Raw genomic sequence first — 26596 nt, forward strand, 5'->3', positions numbered from 1 at the left:
TTTACCTTTTTCTGCTGTGCTGGCAGTTTCATGCATGCCCACTGCTCTTTGTTGTTATTATGATGATTAACTTATTATTCCACCCGGAAAATACATTTTATAAATGGGATCATTGGTTGTATTTAGTTGTGAGGATGTGAGCTGCCGTCATCATGACATCATCTCATTCCGGCCAATCACAATTTGCGTCCTCACCTTCGTCATCAGTGTTTGTGTTACGCAGTGTTTGTGTTTACACGAACACTCAAAGTTGTCCATTCATTGTCAATGGGATTTAATGTTTGTGTTAGGACAAAGTGTGTGCACCCACACCAAACGCTGGGCATATAGGAGGGGCTAGAACGGTAGAACCCCTGAAAGTCAGGACAGAAATGTGAAGACAGAAAGTTGAGGACACAAATTGTGATTGGCCGGAATGATGAGTGATGATCATCAGGTGTGATGATGTAGGATGATAAGAGCGCCCCTCACTTCACATGAGTGTGATTCTTTTTTAACATCCCCTGACTAATAATGCTGCATTATTAGTCAGGGGATGTTAAAAAATAATCAGTGTGTTCAGATTTAGCAAGATGAAAACAAGCCCAAAAGAAGCATTTACTTTACATCTAGCAGATCTACAAGCTCACCACGTGTCACGACGTGGCACGTTGTGAGCTCGTAGATCTGCTATTTTCAAAACATTTGCAGGCAGGCCTGGGTTAAATCTCTAAATGTCTCTTTACCATAATAACGACAGAGCAGTAAGTCCTCATGAAAGTGAGATATTCCCTCTCTACTAATAAATAAATACTACTAATAAATGAATAGTACTAATAAAGAAAGGACAGTAACTCCTCAAGTGAGAATTCAACCATTCAGTTATATCCCCTCACTATACGATTAACATACAGACAGACAGACAGACAGACAGACAGTAAAATAATCCTTACAGATTCAAACAAGTGACTTTATTTTTGTACCCCTTTCTTTTTCTTTACACCAGCCTCCTCCTCTTGCAGACATTTAACCGACAGCTGCTACTGAGCTGCTACTAAGCTCCACTTTGAACTCTCGGTAAGTTACTAACTGAGATAAAAACATGTAATGAATAAATTACTTTGCTATTGAAGTTACCAACGTAAGATCCATGACGGTAAAATGTTTAAGGCTCATACATAGTCTGGATTTTCCAGGTGGAGCGAAATGCCTTCACGACGGACGACGTACGTCGCGACGTATATTTTTCCGTCGCAACGTATATTCGAGTACGTCCTGGCGTAAATATCAATTCGTCCCGGCAGAACGGACTCGTCGCGGCTATATCTACCCGTTTGCGACGTAATATGTTGGCTATTATTTTCCGTCGCGCCAGAACGGGACTCGTCGCAGCTATATCTACCCGTTGTGGCGAGAGCTGGACTCGTCGCGGCAGAACGTGACTCGTCGCGACTATATCTACCCGTTTGCGACGTGCGCCTCGCCGGTCCGGTCTCCAGGCGAGCCTGCGTCCTTCATATATTTTTTTTTCTGCTCTCGTTGGACTTAACTTTAAAAGTCCAATGGAACACCTCTTTGTAACGGGTCGCTGTAGTATAGTGGTCTAATTCCTCGCCTCTCTATTCTTTTTTGCTGAGGACGCTGGTTCAATTCCCGCTCGCGGCAAACCAAAATTATTATATTTTAGACAGACAGACAGACAGACAGACAGACTGCCTGTCTGCCTGCCTGTCTGCCTGCCTAATGTATTGTAAATAATGTATTCATTCCATACGGCTATTTTTTTTTAATATAAAAACTTTTGTCTTTCGCGCGATTCGAACCAGCGTCGTCAGCACCAAAACATTGAGAGGCGAGTGATTAAACTGCTGGACTACAGCGGCCATACGTTACAAAGAAGTGTTTCATTGGACTTATAAAGACAATAGCACCCAGCTGCAGTCTCGCAAGGGGAGGGACCGGAAGTGCTTTTATTTCCGGCTTCCACGTGCACAAGCGCACATACACGCACGCGAAATATAATGCAATATGTAATAATCAGCTCATACATTATAAAGACATTATTGCATTATGAAGTTTTATTACAGTATGAGTCGCCTATGTGGAGGTTCTTAATGTAACACATTATTACATTATAGAAAAATCTATTAAGTTATGTGCTCGTCTTTTAATTACATTATGAGCTGATTATTACATTATGAGGTCAGATGTAGAGTTGCTGGCCGCCTCAGCTCCATATATGGAGATCTAGGTGATGATCCAGTCTTTTCAATGTATGGCTATCCAGGGTTTGATGAGGTCAGTGTCGGGATCTTATATCATATGGAAACGGCCATATATGGCGGTGTGACGTGTCATGAGGCGTGACCATATATGGAGGCATGACACGAGGCGTGACATGACACACTTACTGACTGACTGACGGGAAATGCAGGTTTTCATAGTAAATTAAATGCATATGGTCGTGTGTCTGTGATCTATGGTCTGGACATGGTGTGTGTGGGACAGGGGTACGGGGTTATAGCAACTTATTACATTACTTAAATGCCTTGATATCATTATGTTATAATCGACCATATAGGCCTAGCCTATTATTGCATATCATTTTATTATTGTTAGATTTGCATTTCTTCAAATATGCACACTTATACCACCAACTAATAAGCTTTCAATTAAAATATTACCTACAACAAACTACTTCAAACTTTTCCAAACCGACCACGTAATTATGTTTAAGCACAGATGGTACTATATACACCCGGCATTTAAGCGCGCACCAGCAAGTGCGTGTCGTGCACGCGCATTATATTTCGCGTGCGTGTATGTGCGCTTGTGCACGTGGAAGCCGGAAATAAAAGCACTTCCGGTCCCTCCCCTTGCGAGACTGCAGCTGGGTGCTATTGTCTTTATAAGTCCAATGAAACACTTCTTTGTAACGTATGGCCGCTGTAGTCCAGTGGTTTAATCACTCGCCTCTCAATGTTTTGGTGCTGACGACGCTGGTTCGAATCGCGCGAAAGACAAAAGTTTTTATATTAAAAAAAAATAGCCGTATGGAATGAATACATTATTTACAATACATTAGGCAGGCAGACAGGCAGGCAGACAGGCAGTCTGTCTGTCTGTCTGTCTGTCTAAAATATAATAATTTTGGTTTGCCGCGAGCGGGAATTGAACCAGCGTCCTCAGCAAAAAAGAATAGAGAGGCGAGGAATTAGACCACTATACTACAGCGACCCGTTACAAAGAGGTGTTCCATTGGACTTTTAAAGTTAAGTCCAACGAGAGCAGAAAAAAAAATATATGAAGGACGCAGGCTCGCCTGGAGACCGGACCGGCGAGGCGCACGTCGCAAACGGGTAGATATAGTCGCGACGAGTCACGTTCTGCCGCGACGAGTCCAGCTCTCGCCACAACGGGTAGATATAGCTGCGACGAGTCCCGTTCTGGCGCGACGGAAAATAATAGCCAACATATTACGTCGCAAACGGGTAGATATAGCCGCGACGAGTCCGTTCTGCCGGGACGAATTGATATTTACGCCAGGACGTACTCGAATATACGTTGCGACGGAAAAATATACGTCGCGACGTACGTCGTCCGTCGTGAAGGCATTTCGCTGTCTCTCGGATTTTCAGTGGTTAGGTGACCACCGAACTACAACATCACGTCACGAGTCGCGGTGAAGAGCAAACCACCGCCACCGCCCCAGTCATTCTCTCTGTTTTTACTCACCAACGCTCAACATTATTTCAGCTCCGGTGGTCAGCTCACCAGCGGAGCGGTGGTCACCTCACCACCGAAAATCCAGACTATGAATAGGCCTTTACTCAGTGAAAAGTTGAGTTAATTGCACCAAACAGTGAAACAGTCATGTGTGTATTTGTGGTAGAGAGACCTGGAAGCCCGTCGGGACCCGACCAGGTCCCGTCCCAGGCTTCGTCTGTTTCTGTACCTGACCAACGGGCCCTGCAGGGTTATATTAATGTTTCTGTACCTGACCAACGGGCCCTGCAGGGTTATATTAATGTTTCTGTACCTGACCAACAGGCCCTGCAGGGTTATATTAATGTTTCTGTACCTGACCAACGGGCCCTGCAGGGTTATATTAATGTTTCTGTACCTGACCAACGGGCCCTGCAGGGTTATATTAATGTTGCACAGTGAATTTAACCCAGCCTGCCCTGGACCATTGTGGGCATACTGAGCATGTCCGCACGCACGCACACACACACACTGACTACCGAGGAGGCCGGCGCAGACCCCCGCGGAGTTCAGCGCGGGGGTCCGCGATAGTCTGCGTAGGGGTCCGTGCCTCTGCGGTAGTCTGTGTGGTCTGTGCGGTAGCATCATGAAGCCATCATCCATGCATCACAACCAAAATAAACTCTAGCACTAACTTTGACGGTGGCCACATTTCGTGACTGAGAGAGAAACAAGCAACCATGTCTATAAAAATGTTAACAGGCCAGATCAAGTCAGAAAATCCGAAAAAGTCAGAGAATAAATGTTGTTTTAGAGCAGTGGTTCTCAAACATGTTCATGTCAAGGACGACCAATATTTTAAAAAAACTTAAAAAAAACTTAAAAAAGTCCAAAGTAGCTTATAATGACTAGACTTGGCAACACTGTGAACACTTCCACAAGCTCACAATATGAAATATAAGGTATTAATAGGCTAGTTGTATTGTTAACCATAATTAGGGCACCTGGTCTAATGGGTCACCTGGCCTGTGTTCTCAAGGACTTACATCTGGTCATTATTTGGGTAGCGCACACATATTTCGAATGCCTTGGGCAGACTTGAAATGAGCCATTTTAATCGCGATTAATCGCGATTAACTCCAGGATATGCCCACCACTAATATATATATATATATATATATATATATATATATATATATATATATAGTCTGTCTGTCACTGTTCACTGCCTTGCCCAAGGGCACATCAGCTGTGTTTACCCACCCAGATGTTCCTGTTTTCACAAAAGCCAGAGTAGACCTTAAAATGACCCCCAAACGTCACTTGCGTCGGTGACAGTGAGGAAGTGGTTGTGTTGTTACCTTGGCAACCAGATGCCAGGGTCTCAGCTCAACCACTCAGCCTTCATCCATTCTCTGGACAATTAGCATATAGGCTGAGGCAGGGGTCTTCAGCAGGGGGTCCTGGACCCCTATAGGGCCCTCAGAGGTACCAGGGGTCTTCAACAGGGGGTCCGGGACCCCTAGGGGCCCTCAGAGGTACCAGGGGTCTTCAACAGGGGGTCCGGGACCCCATCTTCAATAGGGGGTCCGGGACCCCTAGGGGCCCTCAGAGGTACCGTCCGTTTCAGCACAGAAAGTCTGTTTGTACCATGACCTGCAGCTGCACACACGCACGCACGTCGCACGCAAGCCGCTCGTAGGCGGCCGCTTGTGTCAGCCTACCAGAGACGTATTTTTATTATATTTATATATTTTTCTCTTCTTTTTTGTAACATTAACTACAGCTTGTGATCAATATTTTCATACCCAGAGGTTTCTGTTTGTGTCAGGAATAAACCATGGATGGACTTAAGGAACGTATCTTGACAACTCTCAACGATCTGTCAAAAGAAGACTTTAAGCAGTTCCAGTGGCATCTGAAGCTTGTTGATGCTGAAGGCCTCAAGCCGCTCCAAACATGCGACCTGGAAGACGCTGACAGGATGAAGACAGTGGATCTGATCGTGCACTTGTACACTACTCATGCAACTCAGATCGTGGAGGCTGTCCTGAAGAAGGTCAAAATGACTGATCTACAGGAGAACCAAACCAAAGGTAGGTGAAGACATGGTATATATACTATAGTCAGGGGATATTAATACAATCTGGGAATACATTTCTTACCAAGAACTTTCTTCACCAATGTGTTTGTAAAGGTGTCTACTAACATATCCCACATTGGTTTATATTCAACCACCCTAGGGGAATTTTGACAGCTGCTGAAAGTTGGTATACCATACAACCATTATAAGGCAACATTTTCTAAATTTCATCATGCTTTAAAGATGGAGTGCCGTGATTTTTTTCCACCCTAAAACATGATCATCAGGTCTTATTGTTATATAAGGAGGTATATCTTTTTCAAAAAAGTGTATTTGTTAAAATGTTGTTTTTATGTGGGCATGTGGTGATGGGTGGTGATCCACCTGAACTGAAGCCGCACCCACAGCTGTAGTTGTATGATAAAGGGGGAGGGGTAAGGGGAGGGGCTGATAATGTGTTCAGCCTCCAGGAAGAAACCCTAAATACAATGTTAATACACCATTGCACATAAAAACGACTCCTGGGTGTCTAATGAAGTATTGTCACCTCATACACATGCAAAACTGGAAAAATGGTGGCACTCCATTTAAGTAGCATGTGACGTGTCAAACTAGGGGTTTTTCATCATTCTGAATCCATTCCAAGCATTAGTTTAGCACAAAACACTCCTTTGGCTAAAATGGCATCACAAATGTGATGAAGTCAGCACATTTGGGCATATGTGGGCAAGTGGCTATGGCTAAACTAGGGGGTTTTCATGATTCTGAATCCATTCCACGCATTAGTTTTGCACGGAAAACACTCCTGGTGAAGAAAATTATTAGTAAGAAATGTATTCCCAGATTTGACATTATACTGATAATATTCCCTGACTAATATGCATGTTTATAAGTTACTGACAAACTTGAAGACTAAGGGCTGTATTTTGCGTGTCTTAAAAGGTAAGACAACTTTTTGAGAGGTTTGGGTTGTTTTCTTACCTTATTATGGGCAAACTATTCCATTCCATGAGTTATTTCGCTCCGTTGAGTTGAGAAATAAAAATAGTCGCTCATTGACTTCCATTGTAACGGGGAAACAGCTCTCAAAGTCACTCTTTTAGCACATAAACCAACGCAACAAAAGCTGATTCTGACAGTTTATGACATCAGGAAAACTCATGCAGTTTTATTTTCATCTTTTAAGATAGATTTATAAAGTTACTACTTTAGTCGGAGATAGACTGCAGCAGTACTACGGCGAGGTTTCGTTTGTAAACAGAATTATCCACGCTGTTTGAGATGCACCCTCGCATATATCAATCCCAGACACAGACACTTTACACACTTCTTCTAAAGTGTCTTATAAAGTATCTCCCTCAAACACGTCCATTGTGTATGTTTTTAGTGACAAGCGGACGAGATCAAATCCATTTGTTTACATCCCCGTCGTTTCCAATAAGGAGTGGTGTACAGTTTTGGTCCAATCAGATCAGATGCGAACAGCAGTGATTTGGTCGGCGTAGGCATACCTACCGGATCTTCTTTCTACACAAATTAGTCAAAACAAGACAAAGTTGACATTTTTTATAATAAATAAAACCGCATGAGTTTCCATGATGTCATAAACTGTCAGAATCAGCTTTTGTTGCGTTGGTTCATGTGCTAAAAGAGTGACTTTGAGAGCTGTTTCCCCGCTACAATGGAAGTTAATGGACCCTATTTTGTATTTCTTAAATTGTTAATAAACAACACAACGCAGCGAAATAACTCATGGAATGTAATAGTTTGCCCATAATAAGGTAAGAAAACAACCCAAACCTCTAAAAAAGGGGTCTTACCCTTTAAGTACCAGGTCTTATTACTTAACTTAAGACCTGGAGGCGTGATCAATGCCATTTGGCTAATCTAACACACACACACACACACACACACACACACACACACACACACACACACACACACACACACACACACACACACACACTATTTATTTAATTAGCTGCAGCTGTGTTGCTTACAATACATCACTGTATACTTCTGTAGCATGCCATGTTTTTACCATGTTCTTGTTCTTGTTTTACCATGTTCTTAACCTGATAACATATAGGGTTTTATGCCACTATAATAAACAAAGTGTCAGAACAGAAATACAATTCCATGTCATGTTTTGTATCAATTCAACAAGAAACATTGACAGCTCTATGCCTAGTTTAAATAATAATTAATAAGACATCAAATGGAAGATTCAGCAGCAAGATTCATAATTCAGCATCTACAGCAGCACAGCCATTAATACGGTATAATTACCAAGTCCACTCATTTGAGGACCACATTTATCATAGCATGCACTTACTGGTGTCCTCTGTTCTTTGGTTATTTAGAAATCCTTACTCCCCAACTACTCAAGTCTTTTCTGAAGAAGAGGGGAGAGTATCTGATTGAGTGGAAACGACCTGAAGAAAACCCAGAAGAAACACCTCTGAACCAAGACTTCACAGAGGTCAATGTCACAGTGTTAGCTAGTGGAGAGGTCAACAAGGAACATGAGGTCAGCCAGATTGAAACTATGTCCAGAAAAACATCCAGGCCAGAAACATCAATCAAGTCTCTAGAAATCACTAAACCTTTACCCGGGGAAGCTCAAATCAAAACAGTGTTGATGAAGGGAGTGGCTGGCTCTGGTAAAACAGCCTTAACTCAGAAGTATGCTCAGGACTGGGCAGAAGACAAAGCCAACCAGGATATCCTCTTCATGTTCCCATTCACTTTCCGAGAGCTGAATGTCAAGCAGAATGAGAAGGAATACAGCTTGATGGAACTTCTTCATGGTTATTTTGGCGAAATCAACAAGGCAGATATTTGCAGCGGAAAAGGGTCTAACGTTATGTTCATCTTCGATGGGCTGGATGAGTTTTGTACTCCTCTACGCGATCTATTCCAGAAAAGGGAGATCTGCACTGACGTAGAAAAGAAAATGTCAGTGGCCATGCTGCTGACAAATCTCATCAAGGGAAACCTGCTTCCCAATGCTCGCATCTGGATAACCACACGACCTGCAGCCGCCGATCAGATCCCTGCTATGTATGTTGACAGGGTGACAGAGTTGAGAGGGTTCACTGACGACCAGAAGGAGGAGTACTTCAAGAAGAGAATCAGTGAGGAGAAAATGGCAAATAAAATCATCTCACACATCAAGACATCACGAATCCTCCACTTCATGTGTCACATCCCAGTCTTCTGTTGGATCATTGCTGTAGTTCTGAAGGACATTTTAATAAAAGGGACAGTGCTGCCAAAGACCCTGACCGAGATGTACATCCACTTCATGCTGGTTCAGTCCAAACAGAAAGAGACCAAGTATGACTGGAGTCCAGAGAAGAACACGCACGCCATTCTGGCAATGGGAAAACTGGCTTATAAACATCTGAAGAAAAGCAAGCTGATCTTCAATGAAGCAGACCTGAAAGAGTGTGGCATTGATATCAACGATGCAGCAGTGTGTTCAGGCATGTTCACACAGACGTTTAAACAGGTGCGTGGGTTGCACAAGGTCAAGGAGTTCAGCTTTGTCCATCTGAGCGTCCAGGAGTTTCTGGCTGCTCTTTACGTCTTTCACACATTCACCAACACTGGAGTCAATGTACTGTCAACCTCCAAGTGGTCAAAGCTGTTGAAACCACAGTTAAATGACCTCTACCAGAGTGCTGTAGACCAGGCCTTAAAAAGTCCAAATGGACACCTGGACTTGTTCCTCCGTTTCCTGCTGGGCCTCTCGTCGGAGACCAATCAGACTCTCTTACAAAGTCTGCTGGAACATACAGGAAATAGGTCACAGGCCAATCAGAAAACTGTCCAGTACATCAAGAAGAAAATCAGGGAGAATCTCTCTCCAGAGAGAACAATCAATCTGTTCCACTGTCTGAATGAGTTGGGTGATCATTCTCTAGAGGAGGAGATCCAACAGTACCTGACCTCAGGGAGTCTGTCCACTGTCTCTCCTGCTCAGTGGTCAGCTCTGGCCTTCATGTTGCTGTCATCAGGAAAGGAGCTGGACGTGTTTGACCTGAAGAAATACGGTTATTCAGAAGAGGCTCTTCTGAGGCTGCTGCCAGTGGTCAAAGCCTCCAACAGAGCTCTGTAGGTTGACTGAATACACTTAAAATATGATGTCACAGTTCTATAGGAAATAATACTAATATAATAACGTTTCAATGCTGTTTATCCTTCTTTAATAAATAATGTGATATTGATTTTACAAGAAAAGAAAAAAAGAGAATACAAACAGATTTTTATCACTGCTCCTATTTCAGGCTGAGTAGCTGTAACCTCTCAGAGCGATGCTGTGTGGAGTTAGCATCAATTCTCAGCTCCAACTGCAGTCTAATAGAATTGGACATGAGCAACAACGATCTGTAGGATTTGGGCATAAAACATCTGTGTCTTGGACTGAGGAGTCCACACTGTAAACTGGAGACCCTCAGGTTTGTATGCCTGACAATTATCCTGGCTTAACCACACATGGAGTTTGCCCCGATTCATTTATATTTTGCGAAGGGCAGAATCCTTTTTTTTTTTTTTTTTTGTACCGGCCGACGGGCCGGCCGGTGCGATAGGTCGGCCGGTCCGTGAGTAGGTCGGCCAGTCATTTATATTGATCTGCATATTCCTCTTACTATAGCTCTCTCTCACACACACTTTTCACCCCCGTCCAAAACGGTAGAGGAATGACAGTTACCATTTGGGGGTCCCTGGGGGTCCCCGGACCTTGAGACCCCCAAAGACGCCCCCAGGGGGGGCGACACGATTCCAACGAGCCCACCCCTGTCCAAAACGGTAGAGAAATGACAGAGTTACCATTTGGGGGTCCATGGGGTCCCCAGACCTTGAGACCCCCAAAGACGCCCCCAGGGGGGCGACACGATTCCAACGAGCCCACCCCCGTCCAAAACGGTAGAGAAATGTTACCATTTGGGGGTCCCCCAAAAAAGACCGGACGGCCGACCTATCCACGGACCGGCCGACCTATCCACGGACCGGCCGACCTACCCACGGACCGGCCGACCTACCCACGGACCGGCCGACCTATCACACCGGCCGGCCCATCGGCCGGTACAAAAAAAAAAAATCCGGCCGGCCGACCTATAAAACGACTGGCCAACAGTGCGCACCGGCCGGCCCGCAACCGGAACAAATGGATTCTGCCCTTGCTGCTCCCCCAAGCATGCACAGCTGTGTTTGTGTAGATGCTGAGTAAGCTGTATGAACCACAATGGATTCAAACCCCATGACTCTGTGATGGTGAACAGTTACTGTACCCCTCTTTCACCTGAGGGTCCAACAGAGCCCAATAACCTACTATAATACATATGAACAGTTACTGTACCCCTCTGTCACCTGAGGGTCCAACAGAGCCCAATAACCTACTATAATAAATATGAACAGTTACTGTACCCCTCTTTCACCTGAGGGTCCAACAGAGCCCAATAACCTACTATAATAAATATGAACAGTTACTGTACCACTCTGTCATCTGAGGGCCCAACAGAGCCCAACAACCTACTATAATAAATATGAACAGTTACTGTACCCCTCTGTCACCTGAGGGCCCAACAGAGCCCAACAACCTACTATAATAAATATGAAACTAGTAATATTGTAGCACAAATCATTGCTAAGTTTAAGGTATACAATCATAATCTGGGGACCTGAATGGTTATTTGTGACTCTTTTTGATACAGAGACAGTCAATGGGTTAGGGTTAGGGTTAGAAGATGGGAAAAACGTAATCATCAATAATTCATTAATTCATTCATTCATTCATTCATGTATTCAGTTATTCATTTATTTATTTGTATCCAAAATGAGTTAATAGCACAGGCAAACTCTTCACATACTAGACTAGAGCTTGTCTCAAATAAATGTCAGAGCTGAAATCGAAAAAAAATAAGTACAAATCAAATAAATGCTTAAACATGTAGCTAGGTGTAATGTTAGAGACCACTGAAGTGAACCTTTCAAGCCTGTTTTCTGCAAGACATTACTTAAGCCATATCTCTAAAACTGGTGGGTCAAACTGTCAATTTGAAGCTATGATTCCCTGCTTTCATATGACACAAAAAAAATCAATGGCTTAGCCTCGGTCAGAAGCGGTCACATTTGAGCTTGAGGAGAGATGAGGGAAGTTCATCCTTGAGAATTGGCCTTGGTCTTTATGATCCAGTCTCGTCTACAAACCATTCAAGTGTGTGTGTGTGTGTGTGTGTGTGTGTGTGTGTGTGTGTGTGTGTGTGTGTGTGTGTGTGTGTGTGTGTGTGTGTGTGTGTGTGTGTGTGTGTGTGTGTGTGCGCGCGCGCGTGTAGGTTGTCAGGCTGCATGGTCTCAAAGGAAGGTTGTTCTTATCTGGTCTCAGCTCTGAGATCCAACTCCCACCTGAAAGTGTTGGACTTGAGCTACAATCACCCAGGAGACCAAGAGACGCTGCCCTCTGCTGGACAACTGCAGACTCTCAGGTATGGACAGACTTGATGTCAGTCAGAGTAAATGTGCCTAGTTGTTGTTTAACCCATTTAGACCTGACACTAGATTCTAGTTTTCATAGTTTTCAGAAAAACCCTGTTTCTATGTCAGTGGTTCTCAAACTATTTCATGTCAAGGACCCCAAACATTATATGTATTTGGCCACCGACCCCCATCTGAAAATATGTTGTTCCATGGACCCCCAAAGGAAAAGATTTGAGTTAAAAACGTTTGTTCTGGAACAATATATATTCCAAATAGCAGATCTACAAGCTCGTTGCGTGGCACCGGCTGCCGCGCTACGAGCTTGTCTACTATTTTTCAACAGCTAATGTATAACATAATGCTTAAAACAACAAAAGGGTGCTGTATAGTAGCATTTAATGTTTAACTAGAAACAAAATTTCAAGAAATTTTACTGGGTGCCTGAAGCTCGCCAAGTCTGTGCAGCATTTGAGCCAGGGACCACCATTTGATGACATTTAGCCTCTCAGAAGGGTCCATTTGGTTACATGTGAGCCAGGTCTCCCCATTGACTTTCAATGAGGTATGTTGTCTTAGTGCATTGCGCATTACGTTGCCACCAACATTCTAATGCTAACAGCTAACATGCTAATACTAACATGCTAACATGCTAGCATGCTAACATTTTAATGCTAACATGCTAATGCTAACATGATATCATGCTAAAATGCTAACATGTTGCTAACATGCACATGCTAACATGATAATGCTATCACGCTAACATGCTAACATGCTATCATGCTAACATGCTAACATGATAATGCTAACATGCTAACATGCTAATGCTAACATGCTAAAGCTAACATGCTAATGCTAACATGCTAACATGCTCATGCTATCAGGCTAACATGCTAACATGCTAATGCTAACATGCTAACATGCTAATACTAACATGCTAATGCTATCATGCTAACATGCTAATGCTAACATGCTAATGCTATCAAGCAAACATGCTAATGCTAACATGCTAATGCTATCATGCTAACATGCTAATGCTATCATGCTAACATTCTAATGCTAACATGCTAACATTCTAATGCTATCATGCTATAATGCTAACATACTAACATGCTAATGCTAACATGCTAACATGCTAATGCTAACATGCTAATGCTAACATGCTAATGCTAACTTGTTAACATGCTAATGCTAACATGCTAACATGCTAATGCTATCATGCTAACATGCTAACATGATAATGCTAACATGCTAATGCTATCATGCTAATGCTAACATGCTAACATGCTAATGCTAACATGCTAATAGTAACATGCTAATGCTAACATGCTAACATGCTAACATGATAATGCTAACATGCTAATGCTATCATGCTAACATGCTAATGCTAACATGCTAATGCTAATATGCTAACATGCTAATGCTAACATGCTAATAGTAACATGCTAATGCTAACATGCTAACATGCTAATAGTAACATGCTAATGCTAACATGCTAACATGCTAATGCTAACATGCTAATGCTATCATGCTAACATGCTAATGCTAAGATGTCTGAGCTGTAAGGGTCCATTTGGTTTCGTTCAGGGGGGCGGCCCGGTTCCGGCGAGCCGCCCTGCTTCTGAAACAGTCAAGAAATGACAGAGTTACGTGTTTCCCCGATTTTCTCCATTGACTTTCAATGTGTGTGTGTGCGTGCACATGTGTGCATGTGCGTGCATGTGCGTTCGTGTGTGCACGTGTTTGAGAGGTGGTCAACTTGACCTTGAATCATTAACAAAGTATCAATTTCACCTGGGCTAGGGCTAGTCTATGCGAATGCAAACACTATTGAAAGTTAAAACCACACTGACTCAGTGAGAGAACGTATGTCCGAACAAATTGCTCTATCGCAAAAAGTAAACGTCAAATGCGATTTTTGTTTTCGCCGTGAGTGACCCGAGACATTGAGGTACGCCGTGTGCGATCGTGGTATTGGTACGATAAAAAACGTGGTTATGAGAGCGAGTTAAGAAATTGTGTTTGTGATGAAAAAAGTGCTGACTCATTCTGGCATTTAACATGGAGTTGTATGACACATTATGATGGTACACCTGTCGCTTTCAGGGCTGTAGTTCACGTACCGTATGAATCTGGGCTGTGGTTGTGACATTGGGTGAAAGAGGACGAGTGTGGCTACAAAATTACCGAAACCCATGCGTGTAAACAGCTGTGTTTGTGTAGATGCTGAGTAAGCTGTATGAACCACAATGGATTCAAACCCCATGACTCTGTGATGGTGAACAGTTACTGTACCCCTCTTTCACCTGAGGGTCCAACAGAGCCCAATAACCTACTATAATACATATGAACAGTTACTGTACCCCTCTGTCACCTGAGGGTCCAACAGAGCCCAATAACCTACTATAATAAATATGAACAGTTACTGTACCACTCTGTCATCTGAGGGCCCAACAGAGCCCAACAACCTACTATAATAAATATGAACAGTTACTGTACCCCTCTGTCACCTGAGGGCCCAACAGAGCCCAACAACCTACTATAATAAATATGAAACTAGTAATATTGTAGCACAAATCATTGCTAAGTTTAAGGTATACAATCATAATCTGGGGACCTGAATGGTTATTTGTGACTCTTTTTGATACAGAGACAGTCAATGGGTTAGGGTTAGGGTTAGAAGATGGGAAAAACGTAATCATCAATAATTCATTAATTCATTCATTCATTCATTCATGTATTCAGTTATTCATTTATTTATTTGTATCCAAAATGAGTTAATAGCACAGGCAAACTCTTCACATACTAGACTAGAGCTTGTCTCAAATAAATGTCAGAGCTGAAATCGAAAAAAAATAAGTACAAATCAAATAAATGCTTAAACATGTAGCTAGGTGTAATGTTAGAGACCACTGAAGTGAACCTTTCAAGCCTGTTTTCTGCAAGACATTACTTAAGCCATATCTCTAAAACTGGTGGGTCAAACTGTCAATTTGAAGCTATGATTCCCTGCTTTCATATGACACAAAAAAAATCAATGGCTTAGCCTCGGTCAGAAGCGGTCACATTTGAGCTTGAGGAGAGATGAGGGAAGTTCATCCTTGAGAATTGGCCTTGGTCTTTATGATCCAGTCTCGTCTACAAACCATTCAAGTGTGTGTGTGTGTGTGTGTGTGTGTGTGTGTGTGTGTGTGTGTGTGTGTGTGTGTGTGTGTGTGTGTGTGTGTGTGTGTGTGTGCGCGCGCGCGTGTAGGTTGTCAGGCTGCATGGTCTCAAAGGAAGGTTGTTCTTATCTGGTCTCAGCTCTGAGATCCAACTCCCACCTGAAAGTGTTGGACTTGAGCTACAATCACCCAGGAGACCAAGAGACGCTGCCCTCTGCTGGACAACTGCAGACTCTCAGGTATGGACAGACTTGATGTCAGTCAGAGTAAATGTGCCTAGTTGTTGTTTAACCCATTTAGACCTGACACTAGATTCTAGTTTTCATAGTTTTCAGAAAAACCCTGTTTCTATGTCAGTGGTTCTCAAACTATTTCATGTCAAGGACCCCAAACATTATATGTATTTGGCCACCGACCCCCATCTGAAAATATGTTGTTCCATGGACCCCCAAAGGAAAAGATTTGAGTTAAAAACGTTTGTTCTGGAACAATATATATTCCAAATAGCAGATCTACAAGCTCGTTGCGTGGCACCGGCTGCCGCGCTACGAGCTTGTCTACTATTTTTCAACAGCTAATGTATAACATAATGCTTAAAACAACAAAAGGGTGCTGTATAGTAGCATTTAATGTTTAACTAGAAACAAAATTTCAAGAAATTTTACTGGGTGCCTGAAGCTCGCCAAGTCTGTGCAGCATTTGAGCCAGGGACCACCATTTGATGACATTTAGCCTCTCAGAAGGGTCCATTTGGTTACATGTGAGCCAGGTCTCCCCATTGACTTTCAATGAGGTATGTTGTCTTAGTGCATTGCGCATTACGTTGCCACCAACATTCTAATGCTAACAGCTAACATGCTAATACTAACATGCTAACATGCTAGCATGCTAACATTTTAATGCTAACATGCTAATGCTAACATGATATCATGCTAAAATGCTAACATGTTGCTAACATGCACATGCTAACATGATAATGCTATCACGCTAACATGCTAACATGCTATCATGCTAACATGCTAACATGATAATGCTAACATGCTAACATGCTAATGCTAACATGCTAAAGCTAACATGCTAATGCTAACATGCTAACATGCTCATGCTATCAGGCTAACATGCTAACATGCTAATGCTAACATGCTAACATGCTAATACTAACATGCTAATGCTACCATGCTAACATGCTAATGCTAACATGCTAATGCTATCAAGCAAACATGCTAATGCTAACATGCTAATGCTATCATGCTAACATGCTAATGCTATCATGCTAACATTCTAATGCTAACATGCTAACATTCTAATGCTATCATGCTATAATGCTAACATACTAACATGCTAATGCTAACATGCTAACATGCTAATGCTAACATGCTAATGCTAACATGCTAATGCTAACTTGTTAACATGCTAATGCTAACATGCTAATGCTATCATGCTAACATGCTAACATGATAATGCTAACATGCTAATGCTATCATGCTAATGCTAACATGCTAACATGCTAATGCTAACATGCTAATAGTAACATGCTAATGCTAACATGCTAACATGCTAACATGATAATGCTAACATGCTAATGCTATCATGCTAACATGCTAATGCTAACATGCTAATGCTAATATGCTAACATGCTAATGCTAACATGCTAATAGTAACATGCTAATGCTAACATGCTAACATGCTAATAGTAACATGCTAATGCTAACATGCTAACATGCTAATGCTAACATGCTAATGCTATCATGCTAACATGCTAATGCTAAGATGTCTGAGCTGTAAGGGTCCATTTGGTTTCGTTCAGGGGGGCGGCCCGGTTCCGGCGAGCCGCCCTGCTTCTGAAACAGTCAAGAAATGACAGAGTTACGTGTTTCCCCGATTTTCTCCATTGACTTTCAATGTGTGTGTGTGCGTGCACATGTGTGCATGTGCGTGCATGTGCGTTCGTGTGTGCACGTGTTTGAGAGGTGGTCAACTTGACCTTGAATCATTAACAAAGTATCAATTTCACCTGGGCTAGGGCTAGTCTATGCGAATGCAAACACTATTGAAAGTTAAAACCACACTGACTCAGTGAGAGAACGTATGTCCGAACAAATTGCTCTATCGCAAAAAGTAAACGTCAAATGCGATTTTTGTTTTCGCCGTGAGTGACCCGAGACATTGAGGTACGCCGTGTGCGATCGTGGTATTGGTACGATAAAAAACGTGGTTATGAGAGCGAGTTAAGAAATTGTGTTTGTGATGAAAAAAGTGCTGACTCATTCTGGCATTTAACATGGAGTTGTATGACACATTATGATGGTACACCTGTCGCTTTCAGGGCTGTAGTTCACGTACCGTATGAATCTGGGCTGTGGTTGTGACATTGGGTGAAAGAGGACGAGTGTGGCTACAAAATTACCGAAACCCATGCGTGTAAAGTTAATATTTTGGCCGTGAGGACGATTTGTTCGGAGAATTTCGCTACAGTCTTCACAATGTCTTGTCCCTCTGACCCGCTCTCTCTCTGGCCGTGCGACACTCTAAATCGAGATTTTTGCTCAGACCACACACACTTTGAACTGCGATAGCGGGCAAACCGTGCAACGTATTCGAATTCCGTCTGAACCACAACAAAGTCGATGGCCTCGTGTGCTGTTTGAGGTTTAAATCGTGTTTCTACGTAACAGTATGCCAGAGTAATGTGGCTCCAAAGTAACGTGTCGTTTTCTGTTTTTACCCGCGTTTCCCCATTGACTTTGCATGGGGCATTTTTCGCGTCGTTTATTGCGAATTACGTCGGCACGGTAACCCGAAACGGAAAGAAAAGCACAAGCACACCATTCCCGGCCGAGCCGCACGTTTCGATGTATATATTGTGGGGCTTTGGTAAACCGTGCGGCCGGCCATAGACGTCAAAGTTTCGTGTCTTGAGGACGATTATTATTACTAGAAACAAAATTTCAAGAAATTTTACTGGGTGCCTGAAGCTCGCCAAGTCTGTGCAGCATTTGAGCCACGGACCACCATTTGATGACATTTAGCCTCTCAGAAGGGTCCATTTGGTTACATGTGAGCCAGGAGGTCTCCCCATTGACTTCCAATGGGGTATTTTGTCTTAGTTTATTGCGCATTACGTTGCCACCAACATTCTAATGCTAGCATGCTAACATGCTAATACTAACATGCTAACATTTTAATGCTAACATGCTAATGCTAACATGTTAATGCTAACATGATATCAAGCTAAAATGCTAACATGCTGCTAACATGCTAACATGCTAACATGCTAATGCTATCATGCTAACATGCTAATGATATCATGCTAACATGTTAATGCTATCATGCTAACATTCTAATGCTAACATGCTAATGCTATCATGCTAATGCTATCATGCTGACATGCTAACATGCTAATGCTATCATGCTAATGCTAACATGCTAATGATATCATGCTAACATGTTAATGCTAACATGCTAATGCTAACATGCTAATGTTATCATGCTAACATGCTAATGCTATCATGCAAACATGCTAATGCTAATGCTATCATGCTAACATGCTAATGCTAACATGCTAACATGCTAATGCTAACATGCTAATGCTAACATGCTAACATGCTAATGTTATCATGCTAACATGCTAATGCTATCATGCAAACATGCTAATGCTAACATGCTAATGCTATCATGCTAACATGTTAATGCTATCATGCTAACATTCTAATGCTAACATGCTAATGCTAACATGCTAATGCTATCATGCTAACATGCTAATGCTATCATGCTAACATGATAATGCTAACATGCTAATGCTATCATGCTAACATGCTAATGCTATCGTGCAAACATGCTAATGCTAACATGCTAATGCTATCATGCTAACATGTTAATGCTATCATGCTAACATTATAATGCTAACATGCTAATGCTATCATGCTAATGCTATCATGCTAACATGCTAATGCTAACATGCTAATGCTAACATGTTAATGATATCATGCTAACATGCTAATGCTAACATGCTAATGCTAACCTGCTAACATGCTATCATGCTAATGCTAACATGCTAATGCTAACTTGCTAATGCTAACATGCTAATAGTAACATGCTAATAGTAACATGCTAATGCTAACATGCTAACATGCTAATGCTAACATGCTAATGCTAATATGTTAACATGCTAATGCTAACATGCTAATGCTATCATGCTAACATGCTAATGCTAACATGCTAATGCTAACATGCTAACATGTTAATGCTAACATGCTAATGCTATCATGCTAACATGCTAATGCTAACATGCTAATGCTATCATGCTAACATGCTAATGCTAACATGTTAATGCTAATGTGTTAACATGCTAATGCTAACATGCTAACATGCTAATGCTATAATGCTAACATGCTAATGCTAACATGCTAATGCTATCATGCTAACATGCTAATGCTAACATGCTAATGCTAACATGCTAACATGTTAATGCTAACATGCTAATGCTAACATGCTAATGCTAACATGCTAATGCTAATATGATATCATGCTAATGCTAACATGCTAATGCTAACATGCTAATGCTAACATGCTAATAGTAACATGCTAATAGTAACATGCTAATGCTAACATGCTAATGCTAACATGCTAATGCTATCATGCTAACATGATAATGCTAAGATGTCTGAGCTGTAAGGGTCCATTTGGTTTCGTTCAGGGGGGCGGCCCGGTTGCCGCCCTGCTTCTGAAACGGTCGAGAAATGACAGAGTTACATGTTTCCCCGATTTTCTCCATTGACTTTCAATGTGTGTGTGTGCGTGCACATGTGTGCATGTGCGTTCGTGTGTGCGCGTGTTTGAGAGGTGGTCAACTTGACCTTGAATCATTAACAAAGTATCAATTACACCTGGGCTAGGGCTAGTCTATGCGAATGCAACCACTATTGAAAGTTAAAACCACACTGACTCAGTGAGAGAACGTATGTCCGAACAAATTGCTCTATCGCAAAAAGTAAACGTCAAATGCCATTTTTGTTTTCGCTGTGAGTGACCCGAGACATTGAGGTACGCCGTGTGCGATCGTGGTATTGGTACGATAAAAAACGTGGTTATGAGAGCGAGTTAAGAAATTGTGTTTGTGATGAAAAAATTGCTGACTCATTCTGGCATTTAACATGGAGTTGTATGACACATTATGATGGTACACATGTCGCTTTCAGGGCTGTAGTTCACGTACCGTATGAATCTGGGCTTTGGTTGTGACATTGAGTGAAAGAGGACGAGTGTGGCTACAAAATTACCAAAACTCATGCGTGTAAAGTGAATATTTTGGCCGTGAGGACGATTTGTTTGGAGAATTTCGCTACAGTTTTCACATTGGCTTCTCCCTCTGACCCGCTCTCTCTCTGGCCGTGCGACACTGCGAGTCGAGATTTTTGCTCAGACCACACACACTTTGAACTGCGATAGCGGGCAAACCGTGCAACGTATTAGAATTCCGTCTGAACCACAACAAAGTCGATGGCCTCGTGTGCTGTTTGACGTTTAAATCGTGTTTCTACGTAACAGTATGCCAGAGCAATGTGGCTCCAAAGTAACGTGTCGTTTTCTGTTTTTACCCGCGTTTCCCCATTGACTTTGCATGGGGCATTTTTCGCGTCGTTTATTGCGAATTACGTCGGCACGGTAACCCGAAACGGAAAGAAAAGCACAAGCACACCATTCCCGGCCGAGCCGCACATTTCGATGTATATATTGTGGGGCTTTGGTAAACCGTGCGGCCGGCCGTAGAGGTCAAAGTTTCGGAACATATATTACGATAATAATTATTCTGGGTGCCTGCCATGCAATGGCAGAAACACAGGTTGAAATCCGCAACACATACTTAATTCTGGGTGCCTGCCATGCAATGGCAGAAACACAGGTTGAAATCCGCAACACATACTTAATAATTATCGTAATATATGTTCCGAAACTTTGACCTCTATGGCCGGCCGCACGGTTTACCAAAGCCCCACAATATATACATCGAAACGTGCGGCTCGGCCGGGAATGGTGTGCTTGTGCTTTTCTTTCCGTTTCGGGTTACCGTGCCGACGTAATTCGCAATAAACGACGCGAAAAATGCCCCATGCAAAGTCAATGGGGAAACGCGGGTAAAAACAGAAAACGACACGTTACTTTGGAGCCACATTGCTCTGGCATAATGTTACGTAGAAACACGAGTTAAACCTCAAACAGCACACGAGGCCATCGACTTTGTTGTGGTTCAGACGGAATTCGAATACGTTGCACGGTTTGCCCGCTATCGCAGTCCAAAGTGTGTGTGGTCTGAGCAAAAATCTCGACTCTCAGTGTCGCACGGCCAGAGAGAGAGTGGGTCAGAGGGAGAAGCCAATCTGAAGACTGTAGCGAAATTCTCCGAACAAATCGTCCTCACGGCCAAAATATTAACTTTACACGCATGGGTTTCGGTCATTTTGTAGCCACACTCGTCCTCTTTCACCCAATGTCACAACCACAGCCCAAATTCATACGGTACATGAACTACAGCCCTGAAAGCGACAGGTGTACCATCATAATGTGTCATACAACTCCATGTGAAATGCATGAATGAGTCAGCAGTTTTTTCATCACAAACACAATTTCTTAACTCGCTCTCATAACCACGTTTTTTATCGTACCAATACCACGATCGCACACGGCGTACCTCAATGTCTCGGGTCACTCACGGCGAAAACAAAAATTGCATTTGACGTTTACTTTTTGCGATAGAGCAATTTGTTCGGACATACGTTCTCTCACTGAGTCAGTGTGGTTTTAACTTTCAATAGTGTTTGCATTCGCATAGACTAGCCCTAGCCCAGGTGAAATTGATACTTTGTTAATGATTCAAGGTCAAGTTGACCACCTCTCAAACACGCGCACACAAGAACGCACATGCACGCACATGCACACATGTGCACGCACACACACACATTGAAAGTCAATGGAGAAAATCGGGGAAACACGTAGCTCTGTCATTTCTCGACCGTTTCAGAAGCAGGGCGGCTCGCCGGAACCGGGCCGCCCCCCTGAACGAAACCAAATGGACCCTTACAGCTCAGACATCTTAGCATTAGCATGTTAGCATATTAGCATTAGCATGTTAGCATATTAGCATGTTAGCATGTTAGCATGTTAGCATATTAGCATGTTAGCATTATCATATTAACATTAGCATGTTAGCATTAGCATGTTAGCATTAGCATGTTAGCATGTTAGCATTAGCATGTTAGCATGATAGCATTAGCATGTTAGCATATTAGCATTAGCATGTTAGCATGTTAGCATTAGCATGTTAGCATATTAGCATGTTAGCATTAGCATGTTAGCATCAGCATGTTAGCATTAGCATGTTAGCATATTAGCATGTTAGCATTAGCATGATAGCATTAGCATGATAGCATTAGCATGTTAGCATTAGCATGTTAGCATGATAGCATTAGCATGTTAGCATGTTAGCAGCATGTTAACATTAGCATGTTAGCATGTTAGGATTAGCATGTTAGCATGTTAGCATTAGCATGTTAGCATTAGCATGTTAGCATTAGCATGTTAGCATGATAGCATTAGCATGTTAGCATTATCATGTTAGCATATTAGCATTAGCATGTTAGCATATTAGCATGTTAGCATATTAGCATGTTAGCATATTAGCATGTTAGCATTAAAACAGGGCTCAAATGCTGCACAGACTTGGCGAGCTTCAGGCACCCAGTAAAATTTCTTGAAATTTTGTTTCTAGTCGTAATCGTAATCGTAATCGTAATAATCAAGACACGAAACTTTGACGTCTATGGCCGGCCGCACGGTTTACCAAAGCCCCACAATATATACATCGAAACGTGCGGCTCGGCCGGGAATGGTGTGCTTGTGCTTTTCTTTCCGTTTCGGGTTACCGTGCCGACGTAATTCGCAATAAACTACGCGAAAAATGCCCCATGCAAAGTCAATGGGGAAATGCGGGTAAAAACAGAAAACGACACGTTACTTTGGAGCCACATTACTCTGGCATATTGTTACGTAGAAACACGATTTAAACCTCAAACAGCACACGAGGCCATCGACTTTGTCGTGGTTCAGACGGAATTCGAATACGTTGCACGGTTTGCCCGCTATCGCAGTTCAAAGTGTGTTTGGTCTGAGCAAAAATCTCGATTTAGAGTGTCGCACGGCCAGAGAGAGAGCGGGTCAGAGGGACAAGCCAATGTGAAGACTGTAGCGAAATTCTCCGAACAAATCGTCATCACGGCCAAAATATTAACTTTACACGCATGGGTTTCGGTAATTTTGTAACCACACTCGTCCTCTTTCACCCAATGTCACAACCACAGCCCAGATTCATACGGTACGTGAACTACAGCCCTGAAAGCGACAGGTGTACCATCATAATGTGTCATACAACTCCATGTTAAATGCATGAATGAGTCAGCAATTTTTTCATCACAAACACAATTTCTTAACTCGCTCTCATAACCACGTTTTTTATCGTACCAATACCACGATCGCACACGGCGTACCTCAATGTCTCGGGTCACTCACGGCGAAAACAAAAATCGCATTTGACGTTTACTTTTTGCGATAGAGCAATTTGTTCGGACATACGTTCTCTCACTGAGTCAGTGTGGTTTTAACTTTCAATAGTGTTTGCATTCGCATAGACTAGCCCAGGTGAAATTGATACTTTGTTAATGATTCAAGGTCAAGTTGACCACCTCTCAAACACGCGCACACACGAACGCACATGCACGAACATGCACACATGTGCACGCACACACACACATTGAAAGTCAATGGAGAAAATCGGGGAAACACGTAACTCTGTCATTTCTCGACCGTTTCAGAAGCAGGGCGGCTCGCCGGAACCGGGCCGCCCCCCTGAACGAAACCAAATGGACCCTTACAGCTCAGAAATATTAGCATTAGCATGTTAGCATGATAGCATTAGCATGTTAGCATTAGCATGTTAGCATGTTAGCATTAGCATGTTAGCATGATAGCATTAGCATGTTAGCATTAGCATGTTAGCATTAGCATGTTAGCATTAGCATGTTAGCATGTTAGCATATTAGCATTAGCATGTTAGCATTAGCATGTTAACATGTTAGCATGTTAGCATTAGCATGTTAGCATTAGCATGTTAGTATATTAGCATGTTAGCATATTAGCATTAGCATGTTAGCATTAGCATGTTAGCGTTAGCATGTTATCATGTTAGCATGATAGCATTAGCATGTTAGCTTTAGCATGTTAGCATGTTAGCATTAGCATGTTAGCATGTTAGCATTATCATGATAGCATTAGCATGTTAGCATGTTAGCATTATAATGTTATCATGATAGCATTAGCATGTTAGCATGATAGCATTAGCATGTTAGCATGATAGCATTAGCATGTTAGCATGATATCATTAGCATGTTGGTGGCAACGTAATGCGCAATGAACTAAGACAAAATACCTCATTGAAAGTCAATGGGGAGACCTGGCTCACATGTAACCAAATGGACCCTTCTGAGAGGCTAAATGTCATCAAATGGTGGTCCGTGGCTCAAATACTGCACAGACTTGGCGAGCTTCAGGCACCCAGTAAAATTTCTTGAAATTTTGTTTCTAGTTGTTTCTATTATCTTATCTTTGTCTCCCCTTCACCCACAGTGACCACAGTGGAGAGTGCAGGCTGAGACCAGGTTTGAGGAAGTGTAAGTGTTTATTCTGTTGTATTCATGAAATCAAAGAAGCACAACATCCTGCTATGTATGAACAGCTCATATTATACAGCACTTTCACTTAACATAACTGTAATGTGTTTATATTAACCAAAACATGCATCATATTTCAGGGGGTTTATTACTAAACACAATGTAGTTTTGAGTGAACTCTGCCTACCTATGGTGTCCACATAGGATTCTAGAATTATACACTATGGCCCTCATTTATCAACCGTGCGTACGCCAAAATATGGGTACACGCCATTTCCGCCGAAGCTTGAAATTGAACTTGTGCCAAGACAAACATCACGTCGGGTCGCTTTGACGCTTTGTCCTCATCTGTTTTTCTGTCGTAGAACAGCGGAGCAGAATTGTTTGACCAGCTGAGAGGCTGTCACAGGCATCTAAACACATGTGTCATATGAAATGAATAGGAGATAAAACCGTGCAATTAAAAACAATGTTGCAAGTTAGATGCTTAAGCCATTTAAACAGTGTTTTGCATGAGCACATACATGCAAGGATTTGGGCTGTCTGTGCTGAAATATTTCCATGACGGGACGTTGGAGAGTATAGTGCAGTGCTGCAGCTGTGGAGAGTCCCAACGTGGGTAGCCTACTGTAGCCTAATCTACAGCAGGTCGATGTCTTTCTGGAGTTACGGTATGTGCAATCTTCTCCTCGTTTAATAAACCAGACGCGTCGCTCGAATGCCAAATGTACCGTGCCAGCACAAGTGGGAACCTCATCGGAGATAGGTAGGCTAACCAGCCAGCCCACCACCACCACCACCAGTGCCAGCCACATGAGGCTACGGTTTTGGCTGCACATTCATATAATGACAGTTGACAGCCCAGCCACTGCAGCGACTAACGACTGCGAGGCAATCTAAATATCGAACGTGCATGGTCAGTTGGTCACGGACGGACCACAGTGATAGAGAGAGACAGACAGAAAGGACAGGAGGAGCACCTATGCAAAACAGCAGCGCTGCTTGTGTGTGCCTATTTGTTATTTAATTCATGGTTCACAGGTTCAGGTTTTCGTTCACTAATATATCTTGTTGTATATTAAATTAAAAATACTTTAATAATTTAATATACAACAATGAGGGCCTGAGTCCCTCATTTATCAATTGAGTGTAAAATCTGCCCCAAATTCAAGCGTCGGTTTTGTAGTACACTCACGTCGCCACAGCATTTATAAAGTGATCACAAACAGCTGATCCTACCTTAATTTCTAGCAGTGATAAATGTGACAGCTGAAAACAATCTGGCACGCCCTATGAAATGAAGCCTCGCCCTCGTTTTTGCGACATGCACAAATGCAATACGACCAAACAACTCATGGATACTATGGTTACATGATGGAAAAATAAATGAAAGGTTTCCCCCGCTTGCCTTGCTGCCCACCTCACCCCCCCCCCCCTCTCTCATACACACACACAGACGCACATGC

At 42.6% G+C, this 26596-nt stretch overlaps 1 pseudogene across 1 annotated transcript in view; it reads left to right on the forward strand.

The window, feature by feature from the left end:
* Positions 1–5524: 5524 nt before the first annotated feature.
* The window catches only part of LOC310858011 (NLR family CARD domain-containing protein 3-like), a 26338-nt pseudogene continuing 5266 nt past the window's right edge, over positions 5525–26596 (forward strand). The window contains exons 1-5 of the transcript in view: positions 5525–5780; positions 8131–9886; positions 10060–10230; positions 15501–15650; positions 25087–25130. The product of the transcript in view is annotated as an NLR family CARD domain-containing protein 3-like (transcript). The remainder of the gene's footprint in view (positions 5781–8130; positions 9887–10059; positions 10231–15500; positions 15651–25086; positions 25131–26596) is intronic.

This window comes from Protomyctophum parallelum (assembly GCF_964188405.1).
Source record: "Protomyctophum parallelum genome assembly, chromosome: 4".
In the NCBI taxonomy this organism is placed as follows: domain Eukaryota; kingdom Metazoa; phylum Chordata; class Actinopteri; order Myctophiformes; family Myctophidae; genus Protomyctophum; species Protomyctophum parallelum.